This window comes from Oncorhynchus gorbuscha, linkage group LG03, assembly GCF_021184085.1.
Source record: "Oncorhynchus gorbuscha isolate QuinsamMale2020 ecotype Even-year linkage group LG03, OgorEven_v1.0, whole genome shotgun sequence".
NCBI classification, from domain to species: domain Eukaryota; kingdom Metazoa; phylum Chordata; class Actinopteri; order Salmoniformes; family Salmonidae; genus Oncorhynchus; species Oncorhynchus gorbuscha.
The window spans coordinates 69087478-69111567 of record NC_060175.1 but is presented as its reverse complement, the minus strand read 5'-3'; the positions used below and the strand labels follow the sequence as shown (position 1 = coordinate 69111567).

The window sequence follows — 24090 nt, the reverse complement described above, 5'->3', positions numbered from 1 at the left end:
AATAGGTGAAAAACTATCCCCCCTTCCTCCCCTTTTCAAAACTGCACCATATCTCATATTTTGTTTTATAGGTATAGTCGTTCACTGTAATCATATCCAAGTTCTCTATTGAATTCATACGTAAAACTGTGTATAACACTGGACTTAAGAATTGTTTAAAAGCCTAATTTGTGTTTTAGTTCTACAACAAGGAATATCAAAGGGGACCAGGCATGGTGTATGAAGGGGAATAAAGGAACATAATTATACAAGTGAGAATGAGAGAAGGGAAAATAGACGTTTTCATTAACTTGTCCAGTGATTCTTTTTGTATTTTTTTAGGGTCGCCATTTAGAAAGTTCGCATAGAAAATAGGTGCAACAAATGCCTGCTATTGTGCGTTTCGACTGAACGGTCGTGTCGATAAATACAGTGGCCAACGTGATTTGCACTCCCGTAGATCTGAAATAATTGAATGGTGAAACTTGCATCAAGTCAACTAGAAACGCAAGAGGAAGCAATTCAGGCAACTTTGAAACTCAAGATGTCCTGCAAAAAAAAACATTGTTATAGTTGAAAAATAGATTTAGCAAGCAGTATGCATTTAGAATTAACTGTAGAGTGAGAGCTTTATAGTTACGTGATGAAATCACGTGCTCCACGTACTTTCAAAAGGATTCGGCAATCATAAATCATTCGAAAAACACCGCTTCTATCTTTTGCCGCAATAAAGTTTGACAAAAGAAAAATCCACCACGTAGAATTAAAAAATGTTTTTCGATTTTTAGAACATTTCTCCTATAACTGCCGTTTCCAGAGGGGTGAAGACTGAAGAGGGAGACTATAACCCACATTTTTGGGAGAAGGCCAAGAACTACAGAGAGTAAGACGTGAGTAAGACTAAGACCAGGCAGAAGTAAAGATATCAAACCCAACATGAATGAATGAGTAATCAAATGAATTGGTGACATCATTAAACGTGCAGAGCCATGCCTGATCATTTAAAAACTATAGGCTACCTAATATACACTCTTAAAAGGCAAGTGCTTGATTATATACATTTACGGAAACAAAGACATGGCATTTTCACCAAGCTTGTATTTCTCCAAAAACATACCACGTATTCTGATCAACATCCCATTGGTTATTATGACAATGTAACCATCAAGCAATGCAGGCAGAGTTAGGTTGTTTTCCGCTTCAAGCTCTTATTTCGCGAAACACTTTCAAAACATTTCATGAATGTAGAATGCCCACACATGGCAGGTCATTTCTGCGGGCTCAAATGACAGTAGAAAATATTTGGGTGTACATTTGATGCGACTAGTTGGATAATTAAGGTACAGAAGTAGGATGGTGTGACAACTAATATGCACATGCCCCTCTCTCTCATTATGCTGTCAGTGGAATAGCTACCGAAACCTGTTATTAGAGCCAATTCAATAGTATCTTCTATGTCAGCGTAATAATCTTGCTGTGTAATTGTCTGAGGATATTGTTCAGAATTTCTAGCATTCATTCATCATTATGTGAATACCTACAGCAGACCAATATGACATCTGAATACTTAAATAGACAAAATGAACTGAAGCAAATCGGTGATACAAATTATTAAAGATTGCAACAACAAAAAAACAGTTATGTGTATGACTCACATCACTTGTAGTGACAGCCAATGGAATTAAAGTCATTGGGTTACAATTCAAAACACACCCGCGAAGACTTTCTCACGCACACAAAATCTCTACTGCGAAAAACAACTGTGCACATTTCAAGAGACAAAACATTGAAATCGTTTAATGGTATGTGAGAATCTGGACGTTTCCTTCAGATTCTGTATGTTCTATTTTGAACCCATTGTACGTCCCAAATTGCACTCTATTCACTATATAGTGCACTACTTTGCCCCCGTTCAAAAGTATTGTCCTGTAATGGGAACAGTATGCCATTTCGGGCAGACCCAATGTCAACCACTGTCGCTGGCAACTCCATTCATGTTTCCTCCTGTCCCTCAAGGACACATTCAGTACATTCTCATGTTACTGGTGCTAAAGCTCAGCTGAAGCAGTCCATACTGGCTTTGGCCCTCTCCATTTCACGGAGGTAGTTGTAAAACCGGGGGAGGGTCAACTCTGAAGAAAGAACAACAAAAAACAGTCAATGACACCAAGAACAATAGGCAAAGTGAACCAATGACATGTTGACTAGGAGATAGCGCAGCCAGAGTAAGAGCTTCACCCTTGCAAAACAGCTCGAGCTCAGTGAGGTTGGATGGATGACTTCCGGCGCCGACTGAGATGGCCGCCTCGCTTCGCGTTCCTAGGAAACTATGCAGTTTTTTTTTACGTGTTATTTCTTACATTAGTACCCCAGGTCATCTTAGGTTTCATTACATACAGTCGAGAAGAACTACTGAATATAAGATCAGCGTCAACTCACCATCAGTACGACCAAGAATATGTTTTCCGCGACGCGGATCCTGTGTTCTGCCTTACAAACAGGACAACGGAATGGATCGCATGCAGCGACCCAAGGAAACGACTCCGAAAAAGAGGGAAACGCGGCGGTGTTCTGGTCAGACTCCGAAAAAGGGCACATCGCGCACCACTTCCCAGTATTCTTCTTGCCAATGTCCAGTCTCTCGACAACAAGGTTGATGAAATCCGAGCAAGGGTGGCATTCCAGAGGGACATCAGAGACTGCAACGTTCTTTGCTTTACGGAGACATGGCTTACTGGGAAAACGCTATCCAGGGCGGTGCAGCCAACGGGTTTCTCCACGCATCGCGCCGACAGAAACAAACATCTCTCTGGTAAGAAGAGTGGCGGGGCGTATGCCTCATGACTAACGGGACATGGTGTGATGAAGGAAACATACAGGAACTCAAATCCTTCTGTTCACCTGATTTAGAATTGCTCACAATCAAATGTAGACCGCATTATCTACCAAGAGAATTCTCTTCGATTATAATCACAGCGGTATATATCCCCCCCCAAGCAGACACATCGATGGCTCTGAACGAACTTTATTTAACTCTTTGCAAACTGGAAAACATTTATCCGGAGGCTGCATTCATTGTAGCTGGGGATTTTAACAAAGCCAATCTGAAAACAAGACTCCCTAAATTTTATCAGCATATCGATTGCGCAACCAGGGGTGGTAAAACCTTGGATCATTGTTACTCTAACTTCCGCGACACATATAAGGCCCTGCCCCGCCCCCCTTTCGGGAAAGCTGACCACGACTCCATTTTGCTGATCCCTGCCTACAGGCAGAAATTAAAACAAGAGGCTCCCACGCTGAGGTCTGTCCAACGCTGGTCAGACCAAGCTGACTCTACACTCCAAGACTGCTTCCATCACGTGGACTGGGACATGTTTCGTATTGCGTCAGATGGGAATATTGACGAATACGCTGATTCGGTGTGCGAGTTCATTAGAACGTGCGTCGAAGATGTCGTTCCCATAGCAACGATAAAAACATTCCCTAACCAGAAACCGTGGATTGATGGCAGCATTCGCGTGAAACTGAAAGCGCGAACCACTGCTTTTAATCAGGGCAAGGTGTCTGGCAACATGACTGAATACAAACAGTGCAGCTATTCCCTCCGTAAGGCTATTAAACAAGCTAAGCGTCACTACAGAGACAAAGTGGAATCTCAATTCAATGGCTCAGACACAAGAGGCATGTGGCAGGGTCTACAGTCAATCACGGACTACAAGATGAAATCCAGCCCAGTCACGGACCAGGATGTCTTGCTCCCAGGCAGACTAAATAACTTTTTTGCCCGCTTTGAGGACAATACAGTGCCACTGACACGGCCTGCAACGGAAACATGCGGTCTCTCCTTCACTGCAGCCGAGGTGAGTAAGACATTTAAACGTGTTAACCCTCGCAAGGCTGCAGGCCCAGACGGCATCCCCAGCCGCGCCCTCAGAGCATGCGCAGACCAGCTGGCCGGTGTGTTTATGGACATATTCAATCAATCCCTATACCAGTCTGCTGTTCCCACATGCTTCAAGAGGGCCACCATTGTTCCTGTTCCCAAGAAAGCTAAGGTAACTGAGCTAAACGACTACCGCCCGTAGCACTCACTTCCGTCATCATGAAGTGCTTTGAGAGACTAGTCAAGGACCATATCACCTCCACCCTACCTGACACCCTAGACCCACTCCAATTTGCTTACCGCCCAAATAGGTCCACAGACGATGCAATCTCAACCACACTGCACACTGCCCTAACCCACCTGGACAAGAGGAATACCTATGTGAGAATGCTGTTCATCGACTACAGCTCGGCATTCAACACCATAGTACCCTCCAAGCTCGTCATCAAGCTCGAGACCCTGGGTCTCGACCCCGCCCTGTGCAACTGGGTACTGGACTTCCTGACGGGCCGCCCCCAGGTGGTGAGGGTAGGCAACAACATCTCCTCCCCGCTGATCCTCAACACGGGGGCCCCACAAGGGTGCGTTCTGAGCCCTCTCCTGTACTCCCTGTTCACCCACGACTGCGTGGCCACGCACGCCTCCAACTCAATCATCAAGTTTGCGGACGACACAACAGTGGTAGGCTTGATTACCAACAACGACGAGACGGCTTACAGGGAGGAGGTGAGGGCCCTCGGAGTGTGGTGTCAGGAAAATAACCTCACACTCAACGTCAACAAAACTAAGGAGATGATTGTGGACTTCAGGAAACAGCAGAGGGAACACCCCCCTATCCACATCGATGGAACAGTAGTGGAGAGGGTAGCTAGTTTTAAGTTCCTCGGCATACACATCACAGACAAACTGAATTGGTCCACTCACACTGACAGCGTCGTGAAGAAGGCACAGCAGCGCCTATTCAACCTCAGGAGGCTGAAGAAATTCGGCTTGTCACCAAAAGCACTCACAAACTTCTACAGATGCACAATCGAGAGCATCCTGGCGGGCTGTATCACCGCCTGGTACGGCAACTGCTCCGCCCTCAACCGTAAGGCTCTCCAGAGGGTAGTGAGGACTGCACAACGCATCACCGGGGGCAAACTACCTGCCCTCCAGGACACCTACACCACCCGTTGTTACAGGAAGGCCATAAAGATCATCAAGGACATCAACCACCCGAACCACTGCCTGTTCACCCCGCTATCATCCAGAAGGCGAGGTCAGTACAGGTGCATCAAAGCTGGGACCGAGAGACTGAAAAACAGCTTCTATCTCAAGGCCATCAGACTGTTAAACAGCCACCACTAACACTGAGTGGCTGCTGCCAACACACTGTCATTGACACTGACCCAACTCCAGCCATTTTAATAATGGGAATTGATGGGAAATGATGTAAATATATCACTAGCCACTTTAAACAATGCTACCTTATATAATGTTACTTACCCTACATTATTCATCTCATATGCATATGTATATACTGTACTCTACATCATCGACTGCATCCTTATGTAACACATGTATCACTAGCCACTTTAACTATGCCACTTTGTTTACTTTGTCTACACACTCATCTCATATGTATATACTGTACTCCATACCATCTACTGTATGCTGCTCTGTACCATCACTCATTCATATATCCTTATGTACATGTTCCTTATCCCCTTACACTGTGTATAAGACAGTAGTTTTGGAATTGTTAGTTAGATTACTTGTTGGTTATCACTGCATTGTCGGAACTAGAAGCACAAGCATTTCGCTACACTCGCATTAACATCTGCTAACCATGTGTATGTGACAAATAAAATTTGATTTGATTTGATTTGACCCATGTAGACATTTTCAGTTCAGTTCCCCTTTCTGATGACCAACGTAAGCTGGAAGAGACGTAGAGATATTTTCAAATAGTATAGAACACTGCAATGTGCCAATTTCCTCAGAATTATGAACATGGACAGATTCTGTATATTGTGCTAGTCAGGGTTACTAGTCACATGTCCAAAATTGTAATTGGTAACCACTTTTGGATTACCCAAACTTAGTAACGTAATCTGATTACTTTCCCTCTAAGAGGCATTAGAAGAGGACAAATTAATATTACCAATTGAATGACATACGCTACCGTTAAAAAGTTTGGGGTCACTTAGAAAGGTCCTTGTTTTTGAAAGAAAAGCACTTTTTTTGTCCATTAAAATAACATCAAATTGATCAGAAATAGAGTTTAGACATCGTTAATGTTGTAAATGACTATTGTAGCTGGAAACATCTACAAAATGTAGGACTACAGAGGCCCATTTTTAGCATCCATCACTCCTGTGTTCCAATGGCACGTTGTGTTAGCTAATCCAAGGTTATCATTTTAAAAGGCTTATTGATCTTCTTTAGACTAACTGAGTATCTGGAGCATCAGCATTTGGGTTCGATTACAGGCTCAAAATGGCCTGTAAGGGTATTTCTTCAAGTTGGAAAATCTTTGGATGATGTCGACAGCAGCCTATTAAAATCCTGTTCCTGCTCTTTTCCCGCAATCCATCAAACGCATTGGTGTGTCATAGTGGTCTCTGACTTGTGGTCAGACTCGCTCAGGTGGAAAAATGTAAACCTGCGCCTTTTTTCAATGCAGATTTAAATGTCATTGAGAAAACAGAAAGGTGTCCGATTTTTGTTGTTGTTGTTGTTGCAACAATCCTTTCTGAATTTAAAAGTAATTATCTAATGTGATTACAATATTTTTGCAATCTATTACTCCCCAGCACTGGTGCTAGTAATATGGTCACGCTATGCTCATTCAATTTTTTAAAAAGTTTTCAGATGTGTCAAATAAAACAAGTGTACACTTTACCGTGAAGTGCTTACTTACGAGCCCTTTCCCAACTATGCAGTTAAAAAGTACAAATAGATAGAAATAAAAGAGTACGAGGCTATAAACAGGCTATAGCCTGCAAATTCTTTAGGGCCTTCCTCCTTCAGAGTGTTACTTTCACTATTTGTGGACATATTTATGTCAACAAATCAAAGTGGCTAAAGCCATGGGAGAAAGACAGTACTTGGCAGGCCGCAGGAATTCTGACACATGTAGGAAAACAAACCATGAAAACTAGAGGCTAAAAGGCTAGGCGAACTAAGCTTGAATTTAAAAAATGTAAAAGCAGCAATAGTACCGTTTGTCCATCTTGAGACGCTGTAGCCAGTGCTTCAAATAGTCTGAATTAAACCTAAGATAACTTAAGAAATACAGTACCAGTCAAAAGTTTGGACACCTACTCATTCAAGGGTTTTTCTTTATTTTTTAAAACTATTTTCTACATTGTAGAATAATAGTGAATACATCAAAACTATGAAATAACACATATGGAATCATGTTGTAAGCAAAAAAAAGTGTTAAACAAATCAAAATATATTTTATATTAGATTCTTCAACGTAGCCTTGAGGACAGCTTTGCATTTTTGCTGAGGAAATCTTAATCACACAATTTTAAATCTAACTCAGATGTTTGGTGCAGTACTTCTCAAGTGAAAAAATGTGCATCAATATGTTTTGTCTCTCATTGAAAGACAAATACTTCATTTATGAATCCCTACTGTTGACCAATCACCGATGAAGGGACTTCGGTTTGCAGTGGGCAGCTGGAAGGAGGTGTTCTTATTCTCCATGGACTTTACAGTGTCCCATAACTTTTTTGAGTTAGTGTTGCAGGAAGCACTGTCACCACTGATAAATCCACTATAATTGAGAATTACAATAAGAATTTTTCTACGGCTGGCCATGCTTTCCACCTGGCTACTCCTACCCCGGTCAACAGCACTGCACCGCCCACAGCAACTCGCCCAAGCCTTCCCCATTTCTCCTTCTCCCAAATCCAGTCAGCTGATGTTCTGAAAGAGCTGCAAAATCTGGACCCCTACAAATCAGCCGGGCTAGACAATCTGGACCCTTTCTTTCTAAAATGATCTGCCGAAATTGTTGCCACCCCTATTACTAGCCTGTTCAACCTCTCTTTCAACCTCTCTTTCGTGTCGTCTGAGATTCCCAAAGATTGAAAAGCACCTGCGGTCATCCCCCTCTTCAAAGGGGGGGACACTCTTGACCCAAACTGCTACAGACCTGTATCTATCCTGCCCTGCCTTTCTAAGGTCTTCGAAAGCCAAGTCAACAAACATATTACCGACCATTTCGAATCTCACCATACCTTCTCTTCTATGCAATCTGGTTTCAGAGCTGGTCATGGGTGCACCTCAGCCACGCTCAAGGTCCTAAACGATATCTTAACCGCCATCGATAAGAAACATTACTGTGCAGCCGTATTCATTGATATGGCCAAAGCTTTCGACTCTGTCAATTACTACATCCTCATCTGCAGACTCGACAGCCTTGGTTTCTCAAATGATTGCCTCGCCTGGTTCACCAACTACTTCTCTGATAGAGTTCAGTGTGTCAAATCGGAGGGTTTGCTGTCCGGACCTCTGGCAGTCTCTATGGGGGTGCCAAAGGGTTCAATTCTTGAACCGACTCTCTTATCTGTATACATCAATGATGTCGCTCTTGCTGCTGGTGAGTCTCTGATCCACCTCTACGCAGACGACACCATTCTGTATACTTCTGGCCCTTCTTTGGACACTGTGTTAACAACCCTCCAGGCAAGCTTCAATGCCATATTACTCTCCTTCTGTGGCCTCCAATTGCTCTTAAATACAAGTAAAACTAAATGCATGCTCTTCAACCGATCGCTGCCTGCACCTGCCCGCCTGTCCAACATCACTACTCTGGACGGCTCTGACTTAGAATATGTGGATAACTACAAATACCTAGGTGTCTGGCTGGACTGTAAACGCTCCTTCCAGACCCACATCAAACATCTCCAATCCAAAGTTAAATCTAGAATTGGCTTCCTATTTCGCAACAAAGCATCCTTCACTCCTGCTGCCAAACATACCCTTGTAAAACTGACCATCCTACCAATCCTCGACTTCGGTGATGTCATTTACAAAATAGCCTCCAATACCCTACTCAACAAATTGGATGCAGTCCATCACAGTGCACCCACCATTGCGACCTGTACGCTCTCGTTGGCTGGCCCTCGCTTCATACTCGTCGCCAAACCCACTGGCTCCATGTAATCTACAAGACCCTGCTAGGTAAAGTCCCCCCCCCTATCTCAGCTCGCTGGTCACCATCGCATCACCCACCTGTAGCACGCGCTCCAGCAGGTATATCTCTCTGGTCACCCCCAAAACCAATTATTTCTTTGGCCGCCTCTCCTTCTAGTTCTCTGCTGCCAATGACTGGAACGAACTACAAAAATCTCTGAAACTGGAAACACTTATCTCCCTCACTAGCTTTAAGCACCAACTGTCAGAGCAGCTCACAGATTACTGCACCTGTATATAGCCCACCTTTAATTTAGCCCAAACAACTACCTCTTTCCCTACTGTATTTCTTTTATTTATTTATTTATTTTGCTCCTTTGCACCCCATTATTTTTATTTCTACTTTGCACATTCTTCCACTGCAAATCTACCATTCCAGTGTTTTACTTGCTATATTGTTTTTACTTTGCCACCATGGCCTTTTTTTGCCTTTACCTCCCTTATCTCACCTCATTTGCTCACATCGTATATAGACGTGTTTATACTGTATTGTTGACTGTATGTTTGTTTTAATCCATGTGTAACTCTGTGTCGTTGTATGTGTCGAACTGCTTTGCTTTATCTTGGCCAGGTCGCAATTGTAAATGAGAACTTGTTCTCAACTTGCCTACCTGGTTAAATAAAGGTGAACTAAATAAATGAATAAATCATCATGTTTGGAGGAAAAAGAGGGAGGCTTGCTAGCTGAAGAACACCGTGAAGCACGGGGGTGGCAGCATCATGTTGTGGGGGTGCTTTGCTGCATGAGGGACTGGTGCACTTCACAAAATAGATTGGATCATGAGGACGGAAAATTATGTGGATATATTGAAGCAACATCTCAAGACATCAGTCAGGATGTTAAAACTTCCAAATGGACAATGACCGCAAGCATACTTCCAAAGTTGTGGCAAAATGGCCTAAGGACAACAAAGTCAAGGTATTGGAGTGGCCATCACAAAGCCCTGACCTCAATCCTATAGAAAATGTGTGGGTAAAACTGGAAAAGCATGTGCGCACAAGGAGGCATACAAACCTGACTCAGTTACACCAGCTCTGTCAGGAGGAATGGGCCATAATTCACCCAACTTATAGTGGGAAGCTTGTGGAAGGCTTCCCAAAACGTTTGACCCCATTTAAACAATTTAAAGGCAATGCTACCAAATACTAATTGAGTGTATGTAAATGTCTGATGCACTGGGAATGTGATGAAAGAAATAAAAGCTCAAATAAATCATTCTCTCTACTATTATTCTGACATTTCACATTCTTAAAATAAAGTGGCGATCCTAACTGACCTAAAACAGGGAATTTTTACTTGTCAGGAAATGTCAGGAAATCTGAAAAAATCAGATTTAAACTATTTGGCTAAGGTGTATCTAAACTTCCAACTTCAACTGTAAATACATTCATTATTTCTTACCCAAATGGGCGGCGGTTCGGGGTAAAGTATTAGGATTACTGTGAGCATAGTTACAAGAGAGAGTGTCTTTCTTTCTTTTTCCCCTCCCTCTTTTGATAAACGGTCATATCATCGTTAGTCCACTAGGGACCTATTTTCATCGTATTAAGTTTCTAATCAATAACCTATACCGTGTGTGTGTGTATCCTGTTTTATTATTTCGTTTGTTAGTAAATAAACAATTAAAACAATTTGTGTGGTACGGAATGATCAGTAAAGCTTGGGTTTGTGCAGATACAAGGAGTATGCAACATTCAGAATTATGAGACCGATATGAGGTAATGATTAATAAATGACTTATCAATATATAATTTAGAGTTTAATTAGGGAGAACTCGTTAAACAACTTCTTCCGCGGTGCCCCAAATCCTAATGAGTTAATTGTTACATGACTCCTTTAAATCACGTAACAATTAAACATTGTTGATTCGATACATAAGTCATCAGATTAATGAGTCACGTCACGACAGTAGTCATGGAGCTGCTGGGAATTGGGTCATTTATTGTAACGGCGTTCGTCTGTTGAAAGAAGAGAGTCGGACCGAAATGCAGCGTGTTGGTTACTCATGACTTTAATGAAAGAATCGCGGTACATGAAATAACTGAAAGACGAAAACAACAAACGGAACGTGAAACTAATTACAGCCTATCTGGTGAATACTACACAAAGACAGGAACAATCACCCACGAAATACAAAGCGAAACTATGGTTCCCTAAATACAGTTCCCAATCAGAGACAACAAGGATCACCTGACTCTGATTGAGAATCGCCTCAGGCAGCCAAGCCTATACAACACCCCTAATCAGCCGCGATCCCAAATACTACAAACCCCAATACGAAAAACAACATATAAACCCATGTCACACCCTGGCCTACCCAAACATATAACAAAAACACAAAATACAATGACCAAGGCGTGACAGAACCCCCCCCCCCACTAAGGTGCGGACTCCCGGACGCACCTCAAAAGCATAGGGAGGGTCCGGGTGGGCGTCTGTCCATGGTGGCGGTTCCGGCTCGGGACGTGGACCCCACTCCATTAATGTCCTTGTTCCTCCCCTTCGCGTCCTGGGATAATCCACCCTCTCCGCCGACCATGGCCTAATAGTCCTCACCCAGATCCCCACTGGACTGAGGGGCAGCTCGGGACAGAGGGGCAGCTCGGGACAGAGGGGCAGCTCGGGACAGAGGGGCAGCTCGGGACAGAGGGGCAGCTCGGGACAGAAGCAGCCCGGGACTGAGGGGAAGCGCGGGACTGAGGGGAAGCCCAGTACTGAGAGGAAGCCTAGTACTGAGAGGAAGCCCAGTACTGAGATGAAGCTCAGGCAGGTAGTAGGCTCCGGTAAATCCTGGCTGGCTGGCGGAACTGGAAGATTCAGGTTGACAAGCAGATCTGGAAGATTCTGGTTGACTGGCAGATCTGGAAGAGACTGGTTGTCTGGCAGATCTGGAAGAGACTGGTTGTCTGGCAGATCTGGAAGAGACTGGTTGTCTGGCAGATATGGAAGAGACTGGTTGTCTGGTAGATCTGGAAGAGACTGGTTGTCTGGCAGATCTGGAAGATCATGGCTGACTGGCGGATCTAGCTGCTCTATGCAGACTGACAGCTCTGGCTGCTTCTTACAGACTGATAGCTCTGGCTGCTTCATGCAGACTGACAGCTCTGGCTGCTTCATGCAGACTGACAGCTCTGACTGCTCCATGCAGGCTGACAGCTCTCTGCAGACTGGCAGATCCTGGCTGACTGGCACTTCTGGCGGATCCTGACAGACTGGCGGCGCTGGGCAGACTGGCGGCGCTGGGCAGACTGGCGGCGCTGGGCAGATTGGCGGCGCTGGGCAGACTGGCGACGCTGGGCAGACTGGGAGCACTGGCGGCGCTGGGCAGACTGGAGCACTGGCGGCGCTGGGCAGACTGGGAGCACTGGCGGCGCTGGGCAGACTGGCGGTGCTGGGCAGACTGGCGACGCTGGGCAGACTGGCGGCACTGGCGGCGCTGGGCAGACTGGGAGCACTGGCGGCGCTGGGCAGACTGGGAGCACTGGCGGCGCAGGAGAGGAGACAGGCTCTGGCTGCCCTGAACAGGCGAGGCGCACTGAAGGCCTGGTGCGTGGTGCTGGAACTGGTGGTACTGGATCGAGGACACGCACAGGAAGCCTGGTGCGGGGAGCTGCTACCGGAGGACTGGTGTGTGGAGGTGGCTCTGGATAGACCGGACCGTGCAGGCGCACTGGAGCTCTTGAGCACTGAGCCTGCCCAAGCTTACCTGGCTCGATGCCCACTCTAGCCCGGCCAATAGGAAGGGCTGGTATGTGCCGCACCGGGCTATGCTCCCGCACTGGAAACACCGTGCGCTCCATAGCATAACACGGTGCCTGCCCGGTCTCTCTAGCCCAATGGTGAGCACAGGGAGTTTGCGCAGGTCTCCTACCTCGCATAGCCATACTCCCATTAAGCCCCCCCCCAATAATTTTTTGGGGCTGCTTTTCGGTCTTCCAACCGCGTCGCCGTGCTGCCTCCTCATACCAGCGCCTCTCCGCTTTACCTGCATCTATTTCTTCCTTGGGACGGCAATATTCTCCAGGCTGAGCCCAGGGTCCTTTCCCGTCTAATTCCTCCTCCCATGTCCAATTCTCCAAGTGGTGCAGCCTCTCCCACTGCAACTGCTCTTCACGATTAACAGGGAGAGTTTGCTCAGGTCTGAACCCTGACTCAGCCACTCTCTCTCTGCGCCCTCCCCCAATAAATAATTGGGGGTTACTTTCGGTTTACGCTCTGCGTCGCCGTATTTTTCATTTCGACTCCATTCGCCTATAGCCCTCTTCGCATTGCTGCAGCGAATCCCAGGCGGGCGCCTGCACTCTCTCTGGGTCGGCCACCCACCTGTCGACTTCTTCCCACGTCGTATACTCCATGCCTCTACCGTCCATAACGTCCTCCTTTCGCTGCTGAAGCTGTCGCTGGCGCAGCCAGTTTACACACTGCTCGGTCCGTGAGTGGTGGGTGATTCTGTAATGGCGTTTGTCTGTTGAAAGAAGAGAGTCGGACCGAAATGCAGCGTGTTGGTTACTCATGACTTCAATGAAAGAATCGCGGTACATGAAAAACTGAAAGACGAAAACAACAAACGGAACGTGAAACTAATTACAGCCTATCTGGTGAATACTACACAAAGACAGGAACAATCACCCACGAAATACAAAGCGAAACTATGGCTCCCTAAATACGGTTCCCAATCAGAGACAACAAGGATCACCTGACTCTGATTGAGAATCACCTCAGGCAGCCAAGCCTATACAACACCCCTAATCAGCCGCGATCCCAAATACTACAAACCCCAATACGAAAAACAACATATAAACCCATGTCACACCCTGGCCTACCCAAACATATAACAAAAACACAAAATACAATGACCAAGGCGTGACATTTATCTATTATCTATTATGTTTGTTAAGTATAAATGAGTGAAACAAACATCTACATTATACGATGAGGTGGGGAATATCACAAAAGAGTGGACCATTCACAAGGGAACTTCTATCCTAAGGTTACTTGTCTTACCACCAAACTTCCACTCCATGTCAACCAGCTGGTTGACCATAAGAGTCTGCCCTACATCCAACCTGGACAACACTGGGTAGTGGCTGCTCCACTGAAAATAATTATTCAATCAATTACATTTTTTCTCAATTCAATATCCAACATGGAGGATAGGATATTAAATGTTGTAACATACCTGTTGTGAAAAATGGGCTGCCTTGGCATCATTGAATACTATCAATTAAAGTTATGGTTAAAAGTTGTTTAATGACACTGTAAAGCTCAGTACCAATATGGACTGTGGAGACTGGAGTATTTGCAGCTTTGATAGTGTACATGGGGTTTATTACATATATATTACAACATACCTAAAGCAAGAAGGTCCTCTTAGACTTGGTCTGCCGTCAGATTTTTCTTCAGGGCACCTAGAATGTTTTTCTTCCAATCTTGGTTTTGAGTTAAAATAAACTTACAACATGTACTTTGTCCATTTTAGGTTGCTGTAACCACATAATTAAATCAAACACATTTTACAGTGCATTCGGGAAGTCTTCATACCCCTTGACTTTTTCTTATGTTACAGCCTATTTCGAAAATGTATTGAATGGCATTTTCCCTCAATCTTCACACAATACCCCATAATGACAAAGTAAAAACAGGTTTTCAGAAATGTTTAGAAATGTATAAAAAATGTTTTGTTGAAATATCACATTTAGTATTCAGACCCTTTACTCAATACTTTGTTGAAGCACCTTTGGCCATGATTACAGCCTCGATGCTACAAGCTTGGCACGCCTGTATTTGGGGAGTTTCTTCCATTCTTCTCTGCAGATACCCTCAAGCCCTCTCAGGCTGGTTGGGAGCATCGCTGCACAGCTATTTTCAGGTCTCTCCAAAGATGTTCGATTAGGTTCATGTCCAGGCTCTGGCTGGGCCACTCTAGGACATTCAGAGAATTGTCGCGATGCCATTCCTGCGTTGTCTTGGCTGTGTGCTTAGGGTCGTTGGGTCGTAGGGTCGTAGGGATGGTGCCAGGTTTCCGCCAGACGTGACGCTTGGCATTCAGGCCAAAGAGTTCAATCTTGGTTTCATCAGACCAGAGAATTTTGTTTCTCATGGTCTGAGAGTGCTTTAGGTGCCTTTTGGCAAAAATCCAAGCTGGCTGTCATGTGCATTTTACTGAGGAGTGGCTTCTGTCTAGCCACTCCACCATAAAAGCCTGATTGGTAGAGTGCAGAAGAGATGGTTGCCTTTCTGGAAGGTTCTCCCATCTCTACGGAAGAGCTGTCAGATGACTATCGGGTTCTTGGTCCCCTCCCTGACCAAGGCCCTTCTCCCCCCATTGCTCAGTTTGGCCGGGCGGGCAGCTCTAGGAAGAGTCTTGGTGGTTCCAAACTTCTTCCATTTAAGAATGATGGAGGCCACTGTGTTCTTGGGGAACTTCAATGCTGCAGAAATGTGTTGGTACCCTTCCCCAGATCTGTGCCTAGACACAATCCTGATTCTGAGCTCTACGGGCAATTCCTTCGACCTCATGGCTTGGTTTTTGCTCCGACATGCACTGTTAACCATGGGACCTTATATAGACAAGTGTGTGCCTTTCCAAATCATGTCCAATCAATTGAATTTACCACAGGTAAGTTGTAGAAACATCTCAAGGCTGATCAATGGAAACAGGATGAACCTGAGCTCAATTTAGAGTCTCATAGCAAAGGGTCTTAATACTTATGTAAATAAGTTATTTAAGTTTTTTTATTTCATTAAAATTTGCAAAACTTTCTAAAAGTGATATACTAATTGATATACTAATATACTAAGATATGTGCTGGACTCTTTGCCATATTTTGGTGCCATATTTTGATTTAGGTGTATTTCACGTTGTGTACACGAGTTATTTCTAAATCTCTTTATTTGTGAGTGCTGTCTGTCAGTCTCACCACAGGGAAGCAGCATGAAACTCTTCATATGGTTTCTCAGAGGGCCTGCACTCATCCCATTCTCCTCTGCAAACTCATCTGCAAATACACACCACAATGAATGAAGGAAACACAGTCAAGTGGCAGTCTGTTCACACATCCAGCACACAATTAAGGATAAGATAATATATGTCTGTCCTCATGAGTGTGTTTACCTCTTTTGGCTCCAACAGGAAATTGAAAACAATCTCAGTCAGACTTGTAAATTGCTGCAGAGAAACAGTTTAAGAATACAGATTTTATAGGTCTATTCAGTACATTGATTCATAGTTGCCATAGATCTACTTTGTTGTTGGGGAAGATGGGCCAGACCTCATATGAATCATGTGACCGTACCTAGTCATGTGACCTGGGACGTGTAGAGCCTAACTACACACATTTCGAAACATTGCATCATACTAAAAGCAGCATGTTTCGAAATCAGTTAGGCTTTATGTCAATTCGTAAGTACAAGCAAGCATGCAGCTAATATTTGCAGGGGTGTATTCATTGCGTTCACCCTTTAAGAACCACACGGAAGCAAAGAGAAAAACGAGAGCTTCTATTGGACGAATTCAGGCAGGTCCTGCACCGTTTCGTTCCGTTTAAGAAACGTTTTGCAACAGAATTGGACGAATGAATATACCCCTGCAGTGTTTACAGTTAACTTTTGCTAACTGTACTGAGTTCATGCTCAAAACGACCATTTCACGTTATCGAATGCTCACCTGCTCGTTGAATTTGTTAATGTTCAGAAAGTCATTGCTCACAGAATCTGGTAAAGTATCTTTAGTAAATTGAAGTTGCACAATTGTTGCTGTCAGCTGGTGCAAGGATCAGCCAATTCAAAGTTTGTTTTCTTGCTATTCAACTCAGCACGTTCCATACTTGTTTCTTCTATTGTATTATGGAGATCTGCAAACAAACGTTAAAGTGCATGCCGCATCCTACTAGATGGGGTGAAAACTGATCATAATAGCGGAAGGGGGAAAAACAGACTCATAATATTCCAAAAGTAAACAAAATACAGTATATATATAAAAATAGATATATATTTTGCTCCTTAAGTCGGATTCAGATGTCCCATCAGATCCCCAGGCTCAGGAGCCTATATATAAATCCTGGTTTACTAATGCCATGTATTGGCCATTGAGAGGCATTGCCTCGATGACACCTTTGTACCCTTTTGGCATTCTCTCAATCAGCTTCATGAGGAATGCTTTTCCAACATATGCTGAGCACATGTTGGCTGCTTTTCCTTCACTCTGCGGTCTAACTCATCCCAAACCATCTCTATTGGGTTGAGGTTGGGTGATTGTGGATGCCAGGTCATCTGATGCAGCACTCCATCACTATCCTTGGTCAAATAGCACATACACAGCCTGGAGGTGTGTTTTGGGTCATTGTTCTGTTGAAAAACAAATTATAGTCCCACTAAGCACAAAGCAGATGGGATGGTGTATTGCTGCAGAATGGTGTGGTAGCAATGCTGGTTAAGTGTGCCTTGAATTCTAAATAAATCACAGACAGTGTCAAGAGCAAAGCACCTTCAGCTCCATGCTTCACGGGGGAAATACACATGCAGAGGTCATCCATTCACCTACTCTGCGTCTCACAAAGACACGGCGGTTGGAACCAAAATTCTAACATTTGGACTCATCAGACCAAAGGACAGATTTCCACTGGTCTAATGTCCATCGCTCGTGTTTCTTGGCCCAGGCAAGTCACTTCTTCTTATTGGTGTCCTTTGGTAGTGGTTTCTTTGCAGCAATTCAACCATGAAGGCCCAATTCACGCAGTCTCTGAACAGTTGATGTTGAGATATGTCTGTTCCTTGAACTCTGAAGCATTTCTTTGGGTGCAGTTCATTCTAATGAACGTATCCTCTGCAGCAGAGGTAACTCTGGGAATACACAATAAGAGCAGGGAATACATGATAAGAGCAGGGAATACACGACAAGAGCAGGGAATACACGATAAGAGCAGGGAATACACGATAAGAGCAGGGAATACACGATAAGAGCAGGGAATATACGATAAGAGCAGGGAATATACGATAAGAGCAGGGAATACACGATAAGAGCAGGGAATACACGATAAGAGCAGGGAATACACGATAAGAGCAGGGAATACACGATAAGAGCAGGGAATACACGATAAGAGCAGGGAATACACGATAAGAGCAGGGAATACACGATAAGAGCAGGGAATACACGATAAGAGCAGGGAATATACGATAAGAGCAGGGAATACACGATAAGAGCAGGGAATACACGATAAGAGCAGGAATACACGATAAGAGCAGGGAATACACGATAAGAGCAGGGAATACACGATAAGTGCAGGGAATACACGATAAGAGCAGGGAATACACGATAAGAGCAGGGAATACACGATAAGAGCAGGGAATACACGATAAGAGCAGGGAATACACGATAAGAGCAGGGAATACACGATAAGAGCAGGGAATACACGACAAGAGCAGGGAATACACGACAAGAGCAGGGAATACACGATAAGAGCAGGGAATACACGATAAGAGCAGGGAATACACGATAAGAGCAGGGAATACACGATAAGAGCAGGGAATACACGATAAGAGCAGGGAATACACGATAAGAGCAGGGAATACACGATAAGAGCAGGGAATACACGATAAGAGCAGGGAATACACGATAAGAGCAGGGAATATACGATAAGAGCAGGGAATATACGATAAGAGCAGGGAATACACGATAAGAGCAGGGAATACACGATAAGAGCAGGGAATACACGATAAGAGCAGGGAATACACGATAAGAGCCGCGAATACACGATAAGTGCAGGGAATACACGATAAGAGCAGGGAATATACGATAAGAGCAGGGAATACACGATAAGAGCAGGGAATACACGATAAGAGCAGGGAATACACGATAAGAGCAGGGAATACACGATAAGAGCAGGGAATACACGATAAGAGCAGGGAATACACGATAAGAGCAGGGAATACACGATAAGAGCAGGGAATATACGATAAGAGCAGGGAATATACGATAAGAGCAGGGAATACACGATAAGAGCAGGGAATATACGATAAGAGCAGGGAATACACGATAAGAGCAGGGAATACACGATAAGAGCAGGGAATACACGATAAGAGCAGGGAATACACGATAAGAGCAGGGACCTTCCATTGGATTTGGAAACTCAAGAAGGGATCTAATTCTGCACTAAACAGGACTCGAAACACCATACTAGTGTTTTCAATATTTTCCGTGTTAGTGCTCCCAGCCTCTTGCAAGGTGTTCCACAACTATTGATTAAGTGGTGTTTCAGAACACTTTAGGATGAATGTTTCAGTACACCTTCAATCGGTCCCATAACCCCTTTACAACCCACGTGTTTCAAAACTCCAGCAAAGTTAGTTTTGTCTCCTTAACATTGGTGGCAGTTCAGTTGCCACTAGTTTTAATGTTACAAAACACTTCATTGTGACAGGGCAGAAGCAAGTAAAACAAATAAAAGTGTGTCAAAATATAAAGGATCGTTTATGCTGAAACCCCCATATTAAACACCAATGGTATTCACAAGGTTGATAGGTTATATTTAGGATAACGTTTCACAGCTTTGTCATTCTATCTTCTTCTTCTTTTACATGTGATAAGGCCACACAGGGGGCCAGCGATAACGACAGACACCTGTGACAATCCGAAGTATCCAAAAAGGCCACTAGATGTCTTGTGATAAATTACACGTGCTTTGTTCATCTTACCTGCAAACCAAACTTGAATTCATGAACAAAGCACATTACATAGGCTACAATACAAAACACATTACATAGGCTACAATACAAAGCACATTACATAGGCTACAATACAAAGCACATTACATAGGCTACAATACAAAGCACATTACATAGGCTACAATACAAAGCACATTACATAGGCTACAATACAAAACACATTACATAGGCTACAATACAAAGCACATTACATAGGCTACAATACAAAGCACATCACATAGGCTACAATACAAAGCACATTACATAGGCTACAATACAAAGCACATCAAATAGGCTACAATACAAAGCACATTACATAGGCTACAATACAAAGCACATTACATAGGCTACAATACAAAGCACATTACATAGGCTACAATACAAAACACATTACATAGGCTACAATACAAAGCACATTACATAGGCTACAATACAAAACACATTACATAGGCTACAATACAAAGCACATTACATAGGCTACAAAACAAAGCACATTACATAGGCTACAATACAAAGCACATTACATAGGCTACAAAACAAAGCACATTACATAGGCTACAATACAAAGCACATTACATAGGCTACAATACAAAACACATTACATAGGCTACAATACAAAGCACATTACATAGGCTACAATACAAAGCACATTACATAGGCTACAATACAAAGCACATTACATAGGCTACAATACAAAGCACATTACATAGGCTACAATACAAAGCACATTACATAGGCTACAATACAAAGCACATTACATAGGCTACAATACAAAACACATTACATAGGCTACAATACAAAGCACATTACATAGGCTACAATACAAAGCACATTACATAGGCTACAATACAAAGCACATTACATAGGCTACAATACAAAGCACATTACATAGGCTACAATACAAAGCACATTACATAGGCTACAATACAAAGCACATTACATAGGCTACAATACAAAGCACATTACATAGGCTACAATACAAAGCACATTACATAGGCTACAATACAAAGCACATTACATAGGCTACAATACAAAGCACATTACATAGGCTACAATACAAAACACATTACATAGGCTACAATACAAAACACATTACATAGGCTACAATATACAAGCACATTACATAGGCTACAATACAAAACACATTACATAGGCTACAATACAAAGCACATTACATAGGCTACAATACAAAGCACATTACATAGGCTACAATACAAAACACATTACATAGGCTACAATACAAAACACATTACATAGGCTACAATACAAAACACATTACATAGGCTACAATACAAAGCACATTACATAGGCTACAATACAAAGCACATTACATAGGCTACAATACAAAGCACATTACATAGGCTACAATACAAAGCACATTACATAGGCTACAATACAAAACACATTACATAGGCTACAATACAAAACACATTACATAGGCTACAATACAAAGCACATTACATAGGCTACAATACAAAACACAGGAACATGTAAGACACATGTGTGATATAATTTAAAAGGGCACAGTTATGATGATGCATTTGTTATTATACCAATGGATTTAATAAGACTTCAGTCAATTAATAGAATGGGCAATCCTTTTTCAGTGACAACCTCAAATGTTTGGATATATTGTTATTGTGGACATTCGGTTACACGTACACGCATTCTCCTAACAAGGACCAGTGGGGTACTTACTAACTAGACCATGGGCTGAGCAGTTTATAAATGGTGTACAATGCAACGTAGGTCTATTAAGGGTTAACACTGGAAAAGGTAAATATATTTTTCATTCAGCTACAGCGTGATTCGAGACCCGGGAAAAGTTACGCCTGAATACTGTTGCAAAAAATAAGGAGAAAAAAGATTGCAGCAGGCAAGCTTGAGGAGTAAAGAACTCGGTTTAAATATTCTCCCACAGTGTAAAAAAGAAGAAGAAGGCGTGTGTAGGTTGAAGAAGGTAGAGTGTGGGCCAAGCAGTGAGAGAGGACCAATCAATTTAAACTGTTCCCCCTCTTTCTTTCCGAATGACAACCTCTGCAACAGGTAATTTTTTGTTATACAGTTGCCCTTCTCGTGATAAGTGTTCAAGTAGCTGTGCTCTCTGCAAAACAGCACTCAGGAGATCAATTTACGCCACAGCAGCATGCTGCTTGAGACCGTAAGAATTCCTGCATGAGGTTTGACCACTTTCTTACTTTTAGAGTCATTTGTTCGATTGGGAGTCATATTAATTCCCACTTTTTTTGCTTAAAGACATGCCACACTTCGATGTAATTGATGCAACAAGGTTGCGCGGATGTATGATTATGAAAGTTGGAGACAAGGAAGGAAGGGAAATATCCAACATATCCTCAAACATGGCAAATATAGGGCTATTTACTGTGAAATTGACTATGTACTGTGAACTGTATTGTGTTCTGTATCGGAATGTTTAATATTGCAGTTTAAATTCACGGAGTTGATCTGTGTCGCGCAGTTAGTAGCATGTACAGTTGGCAACAGACGTTGCGAGTGGAATCGAATGCATTTTTACGCGTGAGTAGGCTAGTTTGTGATTTTCAAGAAGACGGTGATTCATTTTTTTTAGCGTGTCTTTGGACGTTTATCTAAACGTTGGTTCAACTTGAACTCGACTACCGAAGTGTTACATTGCTATTGTGGCATGGGCACAATTTCCTCAAAATAATTTCAAGTTCGATTGCGACGTTTTTCATACAAGACAAGCGCATGTTTCCTAACTCCATGTCGTGCCAGAGAGAGAGACATCGTTTTTTTAAAATGGTTTATTTTGGAATAGTTGTTTTCTGTAAGAATATGTGTCTTCATAATCATTGTATGTACTGGGCCTAATGGGCCTACATTGTAATGCGGGAACTTAATATAATAGGTCTATAACCCTAGCCTAGTTGTTTGAGTGTTACATAATTCGTAAACTGTTGTGCACCAGCGTGGATTTTTATATCAAGTTTGCAGAGTCTTTGAAGTTGGGTCTTTATTCTCTGAGAGTTCACACGCATCAGCGCGAAAGTAATAGGATAATTGGCGTATTTGACTGTAGCCGACACCGCACCGTGTGAACCCGCTTGGGCCTGCTCAAGGCATGCCCGCCGTAGTGGGATTTCCAAAGATACATTTTTATTTACCACACATTCACGGATACCGTTTCTAATTAAGAACAAAAACTCATTGCTTTGGCTTGGTTGTTCATCTCTCGAGAACTATACTTTGTGCTTAGTGGCGAGGGATGGCACCATCTTCGGACCCCTCGTACGCGCTGCAGGCACACGTGTGAACACACTCATTTTAAAACATCCACGTTTCATTTTTTTCTGCCCCAGTTCGAACTATTTGGAGGTTACAAATATAACAAATACTGTAGGCCTACAGTTTCTTGCACACAGAATTTATGAATAGTACATTTGAAGGTAGGCTGCAGATTTGTAATGGCTGTTAGCGGTGACACCCCCTGTGGGTAAAAAAAAAAAAAAAACCTTTCATGTTGTAGCCCTAATCTCTGACATTCAGGCTGCCGAAAGAACTTTGATGTGGCCCCTTATTGTCCCCCCACCCTCCCCTCCACCTCCTACCTCCACCCTCTCAGTCGCCATGGCTTTTGCCAGTGTTAACTTCACAATGTGGCTTTGCATTTCAATGTGTTTCTTAAGAAGCAGTAAAAACAAGTGGTTTGAAAGCTTGTTGAAAATGTATTTATTTAGAGACTAATCTTGAGTCATTTAGAGAGGATCATTAAGACTCCTTGGCTGTGTGTGTGTGAGAGAGAGAGTGCGAGTGCGTGCGTGTGTGTGTGTGTGTGTGTGTGTGTCCCCGTAGTTTGCAGGATGCACCTGTGGCCCTGCCTGTTTCTGGTCTTGGGTATGGGCTTCTTCTTTTAATGCCTGGAATATTCATGCAAACGGGGATGTAGGTGTTGCATCGTAAGCTGTATGTGATCTTTCACTTCTTCTTTGGTTTATGGGGTGCTGCAGGGCTGACTTTTGAGCCCCTCCCGTTGATAATAACATTCAGCCAGTGGCTGAAATTATCTCTCTGAAATGATCTCTCAAACAAAACGACAGCAGTGCCCCAACACACGATTTCAATTTGGTAACCGCCTGATCACTAGGAACCAACCAGCCTTATCTGACCTCGCTCATTGCCCTCCAGCGGGGTCAAATCACTATCCTGCGAGACAAATTCCTCTCTCTCTCTGCAGAGGCATGTTTGACAATACTGTTGACCTGTTAGGTCCTTCCCGGCCTCTGTGTGTGTGTTTACTCCCGGGGAAGTGTATGGACATGTCTGGTCTGCTCCCGGGCCTCGTTATGAG

At 43.4% G+C, this 24090-nt stretch overlaps 1 protein-coding gene and 1 pseudogene across 3 annotated transcripts in view; one reads left to right on the top strand and one right to left on the bottom strand.

Moving 5' to 3' along the window:
• Positions 1-2034: 2034 nt before the first annotated feature.
• LOC124017516 lies at positions 2035-23371 on the bottom strand (annotated as a pseudogene).
• LOC124031791 (DNA (cytosine-5)-methyltransferase 3B-like) overlaps positions 21598-24090 on the top strand; it is a 64227-nt gene continuing 61734 nt past the window's right edge. For 2 of the 3 annotated variants that reach the window (XM_046343460.1, XM_046343457.1), the window contains exon 1: positions 21598-21806. The gene's annotated coding sequence lies outside the window, so the exon portion shown is untranslated. The other variant, XM_046343458.1, reaches the window with a different exon arrangement.